General features: G+C 44.9%; 1 protein-coding gene across 3 annotated transcripts in view; it reads right to left on the minus strand.

The window, feature by feature from the left end:
• Positions 1–9151, minus strand: part of ARHGAP32 (Rho GTPase activating protein 32) — a 317736-nt gene extending 308585 nt beyond the window's left edge. For all 3 annotated transcript variants that reach the window (XM_054662829.1, XM_024347475.2, XM_054662828.1), the window contains exon 1: positions 8711–9151. The gene's annotated coding sequence lies outside the window, so the exon portion shown is untranslated. The remainder of the gene's footprint in view (positions 1–8710) is intronic.
• Positions 9152–10961: the final 1810 nt, after the last annotated feature.

The following is a 10961-nucleotide window of genomic DNA, read 5'->3' on the forward strand; positions in this document are numbered from 1 at the left end:
GGATACATGTCATTATTAATTTGTCCAAATCCATAGAAGGTACAACACCAAGAGTCAGTCTTTTTTTTTTTTTTTCCTCTCAGAACAAGTGGGAAAAATGAGTGAATCCTAATGTAACCCATGGACTTTGGGTGATAATGATGTTTCAATGTAGGCTCATCAACTGTAACAAATATGCGACTCTGATGTGGGATGCTGATAATGGGGGAAGCTGCATATGTGTAAAGACAAGGGGTATACAGGAAACCTCTGCACCTTTAGCTCGGTTTTGCTGTGAACGTAAAAATAGTCTACTTAAAAAAAAAAAAAGGAACATCACTGAGACTGTAGCTCAGTGAACAAAGAAGAAAAGAAGAGAGAGCAGAAGATGAGAGCAGAGAAGCAGCCAGGAGCCATATCACACATTACAAACATTTTGGACCACATAATTTTTTGCTGCTGGGAGTTGTCCTGTGCATTACTGGATGTTGGATGTTTAGCAGCCACTTTGGCCTCTACCCACTAGATGCCAGTGGCAACCTACCCCAATTTGTGACAACCAAGAATGTCTCCAGACATCACCTGAGGGGAAAATCTTCCCTGGTTAAGAACCACTGATATGGAGCCTCATAAGCGACCAAAATGAAGGGTTTATTTCCACGGTAAAATGTTAAGTTTTTGTTTTAGCATTAAGTGTATTGGAAAGCCAGTAAGCAGAATGATACGATCTGATTAACGTTTAACATTATTTTGGCTCCTGTGTATGGTAAGAATGAGGGGAAGGACAGGGACAGGAGTAGAAGCAGGGAAGTCTGCTGGCAGTTTGCCAGACGACAAAGCCTACTAGCCTAGCCTAGGTTTTTGCCAGTGAAAAAAGTGAGATGTAGTCAGGTTCGGTTTATATTATAAAGGTGGAGGTGACCAGACTTAACATGAGATGAGGAGGAAAAAAAGAAATCAAGGAGGAGGAAGAATCCGGGGTTCTGGCCTGCACAAGTGGTGGCTGATGATGCCACTTACTGAGATGGTAAAGACTTGGGGGAGGTAGAGGAAGAAGTCACCGACAGGAAGAGTAATTCATAGCCCTCCTTTGTTCATGCTGCCTTTGAGGTATCCATTAGACATCCAAGCAGAGGCATGGAGTTACAAGAGTCTAGAGCTCAAGGGGGAAAAAAGTCAGTACTAGAAATAAGAATTTGAGCCTCATCGGCATATAAATGGTATTTGAAACCAAAAATTGGATGAAATCATCTGAGGGACATTCCAAATTTTCAAGGAGTGGGAAAGTAGAGATAAACTGGCAAAAGCATACAGAAAATGAGAATGAACAACTAAGAGGTCAAAACTAGTAAAGTTGGCCACTGTGAAATGCTGGTGAGAGAGGTCAAATAAGATACAAACATTGAACTGACCACTAGCTTTGGCAAGATCCAGGTCACTGCAGTCTTGATTAAAAACAATTTCATTGGAATGCAATTAAAAAAAGAAATCAAGGATAAGGATGACTCCAGGGGTTCTGGCCTGCACAAGTGGTGGCTAATGATGCCACTTACTGAAATGGTAAAGACTTGGGGGAGGTAGAGGAAGAAGTCACTGGCAGGAAGAGTAATTCATTTGATGAGCTCAAATGATCAGGCTAAAGAATCACTGGTGAAGAAGAAGGCACAGCAAAAATAAACAACTCTTGAAATTTCTGCTGCAAAAGGAAACAAAAAAAGGATAATAAATGTAAATGAAGGGGATCCCAAGGTAAAGGTGGTTTAAAAGGCGTGATTTATTCATTTAAGGCATCAGTAGCTCAAGAGATAAAACTTTATTCCTCTCTCACCTAACCACCCAAAGATAAATGAGAAGTACAAGGCTAGGAGGCAGTTCTGCTCCACAAGATCATCTAAAAATCCATCTTATTCATCCATCCCCCGCTAAGGTATTGCCCTCACCTTTGCAGGTTGAATAATATGCCCCATCAGTGCATTAACATCCTACACTCTCATCTGCAAAAGGGGATAAAGAGAAAATAGAAAACGATTAGCTTCCTTTCTAAGGCTACAACCCAGAAATCACACATACCACTTATGTTCACATCCATTTAGCCAGAATTTAGTCCACATCCAACTATAAAAGAGAAGCTAGGAAATGTAGTTTCTAGCTGGGCCAACATGTGCCCAGATAAACCCTGAGGATCCTATATACTAAAAGGAAGCCACAGAGAATGGCGTTGGGTAGACAACTAGCTATCACTGCTGCAAGTAACAAAAGGCATGGATGCTAACTGAAAGAGGATTCAGTAAAGAGAGAATGATATCTTAGGAAAGAAAACTGCTGGAATAGAAGACCTGTAGGCAAGAAGAAATGAGATCCAGGCACAAATGTACTGCCTCAGGAACAAGCTCACTTTGGTCTCTTGTCGCTTCTCGCGCGCTTTATTTTTCAGAAGAAGGGTTATCCCTTGATTGCATTTCTAGTAAATTAAAGTAAACCTTTCCTTCCATCTACTAAATCAATTACGCAGAATGTGTGTAAAAATCTGGCTTTAATTGAGCAGTTCTTACTTGGGTTGTCTACCAACAGGTTGATTCAGAGCTGCTGCTTCTCCGTCAAAGACAGAATGACCAAATTTCAGAGTTGGAGGGAGTCTACAAAGCCCATTTTACATGTTCAAGGTCACAAGGCTACAAAGTATCCTCTCCAATAGTACATCACAAGTCCTCAAACTGCCGGATCATTCCACTATCTCCTTGCTTACTTATAATATTCCTTTTCATAAAATAGTTTGTCTTCCCATGAAATGAACACCTCCTGAGGGCAAAGACTCAATGACACCTTCTTACCTATCTATCTTCCACTGCCTGAAGCATGGCAGGAGATACACAGATGTACTCAGTGGATACTTGTCAGTTCACAGATACAAAGAGATGTGGTTTCCCTTATCCTACTGTGTCAGGATTGCTATTCCTACTTAATCTGGAGGGCCACTGAATATAAAACAAGCAGGAAGGTCTGTCAGATTCTCCTTAGGTAGGTCAATGGAAACTGGACCTTTGGAGACAGAAATTACTTGTCCAAAGTCACAAGCTGTTTACAACAGAGCCAAGACAAACATCCAGGTCCTCTTGACTCCAGGTTCAAAACTCATTTTCCTGTTAAAAGTTGCTTCACTTTTTTGGTCTGTGTTTGATATCCTGGGTAATTACTGAACTTCACATGATATATTCTGCACAGCTACTGAAAATGCTACTCATCTTAAGAGTCCTTCAACCACCTATATTTCTCCAATGAAAGGAGGAACAGGAATTACTGTTTCCATGCTACACACAGGGAATAAAAGCAGTGGAGTCAAATGGCTTTCCTCACATCACAAGGCTGAAATCCAGATAAGGATTTTACTATTTTTAGGGCAAACTGATAGAATTTTCTAGAAGATTCTCTCCTAGAGTATGATGCTTATCTTTTCAAACAGAGACAAATTGAACATAACATTTCCATAATGAATGGTTCACACATGCTTTTCCTCTCAATGCTTTCCATCTCCACAGCCTCCAATATTATGTATATTATAATCCAGGATATAAAATAAAATAGTAAATAGATACATAGCCGGAAGCAAAAAAAAAAAAAAAACTGTGTTTCTGAAAGCCAGAATTTTACTTCTATTCTGAACATTCAGATTCATGTTTTTCTCATGAGAAATTAAACCAAACACCCATTTCTCACTTCCTCTTACTTGTCCTAAAACAATCTCCTTTAAATACAAGACTAGCCCTCCCTTGTCCAGTAAAACTGAAAATATCTATTTTATAAAATCCTTACACTTTACTACCTTGGGGAATATTCCTGCTCAAGCTTCATCTCTCCAGATAGGAAACGTCTGGTTTGGTTTGTTTTTTAACCTCAAGAGAAAACTCTGTCACATCTCATCTTCTTTAGGTCTACTTTTTTTGAGGTGCTATAATCAGAACCCTGTAGCTTTCCAGGTGCTGTTCCCTGGTTTTGTGGAAGAGCCCTTCTGCCTCCATCTCACTGTTCCACCGAGGACAGTGTGGGAACATTAGTGCCCTCCCCTGTCTCCTCTGGATCATCTCACTTCACTGAAGCATCAGCTAAGGCCAAGAAACTGTACAGTTTGTAGAACTGCAAGAGCCACAATGACCCCAATTCTATTTTGTTTAACTCAGAACAATGGCCTTTTTTATTTGCTCACTCTTAGTTTGAGATTAATGTTAATAAACCAGCATTTGAAGTTGAGAGGCACACCAAATTTCTCAACTGTAAGATAATTTAAATCAAATACTTCAAAAAGCAGCGTAATATAAAAGTCTCTGGATAGTAAACTAGATCTACTTAGAAAAAAAAAATTAGCTTTTATTATTTCAACTCTGAGAAGCATGCCATAAAGATGTTTATGCAAATCATAAGGAAGACTTTAGAGTATATATACATATGGGGAAAATTATCCAACCCTGGCCTAATCAAAACCGACTTTTCTCATTCATCTTTCTAAAAAAAAAAAAAAAGCCAGTACCAGTACCAAAATAGAAGTGGTATTTAAATCCAATTTATAAACTTAAGAACATTATCGGGAAATTATCAAGAATCAGGATCTATAAAAAACAGAAGTATCTTTCCACCCATTCTTAATGATCTGAAGTCAACAAGTGATTAATAAAAATACACTACAGCATACAGGAAATTTCTCAAGTTATTCCACTTATCAGCTGTTAACTAAACTAAGTTTCAGCAAAGGAGAAAATTCTATAGCAAACAGCATAACACTCAGGAAAATAACTCTACAATCTGGAGGTGATGGTAATATACAATATTTTAGACATACTTTCAGGTTAGAGTTTCTAATCATCATCATCTATCACTTACTGAGTGCTTACTGTATGTCAGAGATTGTGTTAAGCCTTAATACGTACCATTTCATTTAATCCTCACTACAACCTTCCAAGGTAGATACTACTGATATTCCCTGGTCACAAAGGAAATCTCTGAGGTCCCATGACATTAATTAGTTTGTCCAGGATCAATGTTTATAAATATCATAGCTGGTATGTGAACTCAAGTCTATCTGGCTCCAAAACAAAAATTAGTCCCTTTCCAGGATTCTTAACCTTATAATGGCTATGATAGGAAATAGCACATATGCTAATCAAAGTAAAAAAAAAAGTTAAGTCCTAAATCGGGGGTTGGAAAACTTTTCTTTTAAAGAACCAATAATAAATACTTGAGGCTCTGCAGGCCGAGCTACGAAAGTACTCCACTCTGCTGCACTGCCAAAGTAGCCACAGACCCAAGAATGAACGACTGTGTTCCTATAAAACTTTACTGAAGGACACTGACATTTGCGTTTTATATCATTCTCATGACATGAAATTTTATCCTTCTTTGGATTGTTTTCTACCATTTAAAAATATAAAAATCATGCTTAGCCATGGGCCAGATACGGCCTGCAGGCTAGAGTTTGCCCATCCCTTCCCTAAATAATGCAGACAAATATAAAATATTTTTTACTAAACAGTTCTTACAAATCATTAACTTGTAACCTCCTTTGGTATTGTGAACTGATACTTTAAAGAAGTTCAAAGTCTTGTCCAGCCTTGGCACAGGCCAGTAGTCCCAGCTGCTCAGGAGGGCAACGCAGGAAGATCGCTTCAGCCCAGAATTTGGAGGCCAGCCTGTGCAACATAGCATGACCCTGACTCTATTAAATTTTAAAAAGCAGCAGCAGCAGTAGCTCACAGTCTCAATAAATTTGATCTGCCTCCAAATAATTGAAAATTCCAGAGAGTTCAAAATTGCAAGTACTACCGGTGGATTTTCTAAATAAGACAGAGCACAGAATTTTGGAACTAGAAGAAATCTAACACGTTCTCATTCCTTATCTGTTTTTGTTGTTGTTGTTGTTGTTTTGAGACAGGGTCTCACTCTGTTGACCAGGCTCGAAGGCAGTGGCACAATGATAGCTCACTGTAACGCCTAATTCCTGGGCTCAAGTGATCCTTCCATCTCAACCTCCCGAGTAGCCAGGACTACAGGTGTGTGCCACTACACTCAGTTAATGGTTTTTATTTGATTTTCTGTAAAGACTGGGCCTCTCTATGCTGCCCAGACTCAAACTCCTGGCCTCAAGGGATCCTCCCACCTCTGCCTGCCAAAGCATTTGATTAGAGGTGTAAGCCACCCTGCCCAGCCTTTATATGCATGTTTTTTAAATTTCTGTTACAACATTTAAAAGAGTTTGCTAGGCCAATTTGCCAGGTAACATAGGTTAGTAACTAAGTTTATACGTAATGACAATACTTTACATATTTAAAAACAGTTCTGCAGGGCATTTTCATATCCTTTCTATCATCTGATCCTTCACAACTCTGTAAGAAAGACAATGCAAGCCTTCTGATCTCTATTTCATAAAATGCAAACAAGCTCAGAAATGTAAATAACTTGTCCAAGGAAGGTACGTTGTCACACAGCTACTATGGGGCAGAACTGCAACCACAACCTAACTTCAAGTCCTTGCTGCCTCCTGACTACTTCCATGGACATTGGACTTCACAATCATGGGTTAAATCCGAAAAATTCTCAAGAATATTAGTCTTACTCTTTAAAAGTTCAACTATGTTAAGTTCCTTTTTGTTTCATTCTTCTGCTACCACAGCCTTATGAAGAAAACAGATGCCTAGTCCTTAACATTTATTACATGCGTCTACGATCAACATACAGTGTGCAGATAATATACTCAGGTCAGCTTGGGAAGGAAAACACTTGAATAAGTCGAGAGAGAACAAGCAACAATAAAAACATCGTTTATATAGCACCGAAAGAGAGAGAAAGTAGAGATGAATGTATTGCCATTAGTGTCGCAGGCCAACTTCAGAAAAGCTTTTGGTGACTGGAAAATGATACGGAGGTTGGGAAATGAACACAGAAGGAACATAACTACTGGAATTCAAACCAACATCAAAGGCTCTAAGGACAGTTGAGCCTGTCTTGCTGGTTCTTAGTCTCTCCCTAGAAAACAAAATAGTTACATAACTGGAGAAGGTTCTTCCAACTAACATTTCCTCTCTGTCCCACTTATGTTTTTTCTCCCCCACTACTTCACCCTGTCACCCACCTCAGTGTGAACGATCATACAGTAAACTGGGCTTCCACCCTAGCTGTGTCCAGACAAGTCTCTGTCCAAAGTGCTGCTTTATACACGGACTCCTATAGGGACCACGGTACGAAGATAACTGGCTTAAACACAATTCCAACCTGACATTTCCATAGAGACACCTGCTCTATGAAGCATCACCATATATCCAATTCCAAGAATGACTCAGACTCCAGACATTCCTGAAAATGGAAATCACAACATCCTAATGCCTCATCTTCACAAACAGCCCCATTAAAAAGAAAACACAGCAACGAGTACTTGAAAAACTTTGAGGTCATGTTGTAGTAGTAATTAAAGCTTCTCTTTCCTTCACACTCAAGTCCAAGGAACAAATATCGATTCTCAGTTAGACTTCAATGTATCCAATAAGGAAGGATATATTGATTCAAAACCATAAATACTCAAAAATATTACAACAAATCCAGTCACTGATTCAAACTAGCAAACTGTGGAGACTCTTAAGAGCCACAGCACTCCAGCACCATTTGCTTTTTCTTCTTCCAATAGAAATACAAACATAGACAATGTTTACAAAAGCAACCAATGTATCAGAAAAGTTATTCCCATTCAGACTGACTTAAAAGGTCTAAATCTGTGCCAAATAAAACTCTGAAAGAATAGAAAATAAAAGAGATGCTGACAACAATGCTATGGCCCAGCTGCCAGCTAGCCATGTAGCATCACGCAGAGCCCCAAGCATTTTAAAGACAGATTGTAACTCTGCATTCAGATCAAAATTATAATTATCCAAATTCTATTTCCTAAAAGATGACTATTAAACTGCATCCCAAGCATTCTGCTTGGGTCTCCTCCTTCCTTCCATCTTCAAGTTTCACAAACAGAAGGTGAAGCTACAAAAGGTCCAAGGTAGACTAAAGCTAAGAAACCAAGTCTGATTTTCTCTCCCTACCCGTTTCTTGTGTACTGCTTAAGAAAATCTTTAACATAAATATTTGATAAAGTCAACAAAACGGGAAACCAAGGTACAGGGGTGGCGAGGAAGTGAGGGGGAAAAAAGGCACTAATTCACCACCGTCGTCCAACATGCAGCGGCAACGTCAATCGGAAAGACGAGGAGGGAACTCCACGGGAGCCTGAGGGAGCAGAGACCTCTGGCCCCGCGGGGCCCACGCACACCTGGGGGCGGGACCCGCGATGTCGCCCGCGGGCAGCGGAGGGAAACGCTCCCGCGGCTCCTCCGGGAGCGCCGGTGTCCCTGGAGCCCCCACTCGGCCGCTCCCGGGAGTCGCGGCTGCCGCCCGCCTTGGGCCCGGGGCGGAGAGCGCTGCGGCAGGCCAGAACGCCGTCCGAACGCCCGGCTCGCGGAGGCCGCGGGGAGCGCGGGGAGCGGGCGCGGGAGGCGGTGGGCCCGCAGCGCCGTCCGCCCCGGGAGGCCGGGGAGATGGGGCCGGCGGCGGGGGGACAACCGAGACCCTCCTCCGGGAGCATGCGATCCGGAACCCTCACTCTAAAAAGAATATTTTAAGAAGGAAAGAGAGGCCCCCCGCAGCCTTCCCCGCGGGGCCTGCCCACGTCACCGGCGCCCCCGGCCCTCCCGCGCGCCGGCCTTACCGAGCCCCGCGGCCCCGCCGCGCCGCCGTGGCGTCCCTGCGCCCCGCTGGCCGCTCCGTGTCTGCCCTCCGCGGGCCGGGCCCGACGCCCTCCGCCCGCCGCCGCCGAGCGCCGCCCGCGCTGCCGAGCCTAGCTCCTGGCCGCCGAGGGCAGCCGCGGGGGCTCGGCCGGGCGTCCCCCGCGCCAGCGCCTCATCCCGCCTCGCGCCCCGTCAGGCTCGGGGGCGGGGGCGCCGGGCCGCGGCCTCCAAGTCCCCACCTCCGGCACGCACCGCGCTCGCCCTCCCGCGGCGGAGTCGGCCCCCGGGGACGCGGGTCCTCGGGCTCCAGAGCCCCTCACCCTGACGCCTTCGGGCCGCCCCCGCAGCGCCCCCGCCCAGCTGGCCGGCGCGTGCCCCCGCCGGAGCCCGCCGCCCGCCCGGCCTCCGCCTCCTCCGCTCCGCCTCCTCCTGCACCCGCGACGCCCGCAGCGGGGAGAAGAGGCGCGCCGCCGCGGCCGCGGGCACGAGCACGCGCGAGGAGGGCGGGCGGCGGGCGGAGCGCGCGCGCGGCCGAGGGGGCGGGGGCGCGCCGAAGCCTCGCCTGCTGTTGTCCCGGGAGCGCACGTGCGCCTGCGGTGGGGCGGCGAGGGGCGTTCGGCGGGTGCCCCTGGCGGGCTGGGGGACAGGGAACGCGAAGTGGGTAGAGACGCTGCCTGAGAGGTCCCGACGTAGGCTGTTGCCTCGGCCCCTGCATTGTGCTGCGGTGCAAAAATAAAACACCGGCCGCCGCCGCCGCAGCAGCAGTAGCACCGGGAAGAGGCATCCTCCGAGACTACGGCAGTGGCTCCTCTCTACTCCCAGCTGACCCCAGAACACTGTCACCGCGCCGCGGAGGAGAGGGGGCGTTGCCTCAAGTCAGGAAGATCCTCGCCTCTCCATCCCTTGCACATTTGGGTCTAGAATGGACGCGCCCCGGTTATTATTTGGAATCCGGGGGCCTAAAAGTTCCTTCAGTTGGCTTCTTCATTCAGAGTTATGGACCAGAAAATTGAAAGTGGCATGGCAGGGGAGAGAAAGGACAAGAAAGGGTGAAAGAGTGGCCAACCTGAAGGTGCGTGGCTAGACTGAAAAGAGGTTTTGGAGACAAGGGAAGGAGCTCCCTGGGAACCCCCTGCCTGTGGATGGCACTGCCCTTGGTGCTTCCCCTGTACCTTTTGTTCAGCCCCCAAAGGCGGTGCAGCACTTCCACCTGCAACGACCATCTGTGTCACAGAATACAGGAAAGATATCTTGACATTCTACCGCGTTCTATTTTCATTTTTTTCTTCCAAGCGTGTACCTTTCACTTCTGACTCAGTTTGGTATCTAAATAAATGTTGGGGGTGATTAACCTACAGAATTCACTCTTATTCTCAAGTCTACCGATGCCAAATACTGCATCATCTAATGTCACTGCAGTAATTTGGGTCCACTCAGCATTTAGTCATTTCAGTGGGAGTCATTGAATATAAAACGTGGCCTTGACCGCGAGTAGCAGAATGTCAAGGGCATACGTGAAGCAGGATTTCACCACATCCTGGAGAGAAATTAGGGAGTGAACATGCACAATAATCCCACTCTTCCAGCTTCAGTGTAATCAAAGTTGCTTTAAAGAACAAGTACTAGGGAAGGGATGGAATGAGAAGATTTGCCTAGAAGCACAAACTAGGATGGGAAAATTTGAAAGAAGCCAACTTGAAATAAATGCATGGCAGCCCTCTGCTGGAAATAGTCAGGTGCACCTGAGATTCATAAGGGTCTTCATGGATACCTCGTAAGTGCTACAGAAACAGCAAGGTAAAGAACAAAAACTAGAGACCTTCGACTTCAGCATAATAAGGCCATAGTTTAAAACTCTTCTTTCACCAAACTGCAGCAATTCCCTGGGGTTCATCTTTGGGCCACAGAGAGCCATCTCTGCCAGAGAGGGACAGGTATGGATTAGGTAGCTTTTGTTGTTCTAGGGGTTTGTTGAGCATTAAACACAAACATCCTGTGATAGCAAGAGGAAGTCGTGTGGGACAGAAAACCAAGTCACTATGAGAAGCAAGTTTTGCCCAAGGCCCCAGTCTCTTGGCTACTCAATGACAATATGCATTCTTTTCAGAAATCCTTCACATCCCACAGTTTCACCACCGCACCCTGAAAGTCAGCCACAGCAGCTGAATGGATGTTAAATGGTTTATGGTTAAGTGGTGGAGGTACATAATATATAAAAGAGCTAGGATTATG

This window comes from Pan troglodytes, chromosome 9 (genome assembly GCF_028858775.2).
Source record: "Pan troglodytes isolate AG18354 chromosome 9, NHGRI_mPanTro3-v2.0_pri, whole genome shotgun sequence".
Lineage (NCBI taxonomy): Eukaryota > Metazoa > Chordata > Mammalia > Primates > Hominidae > Pan > Pan troglodytes.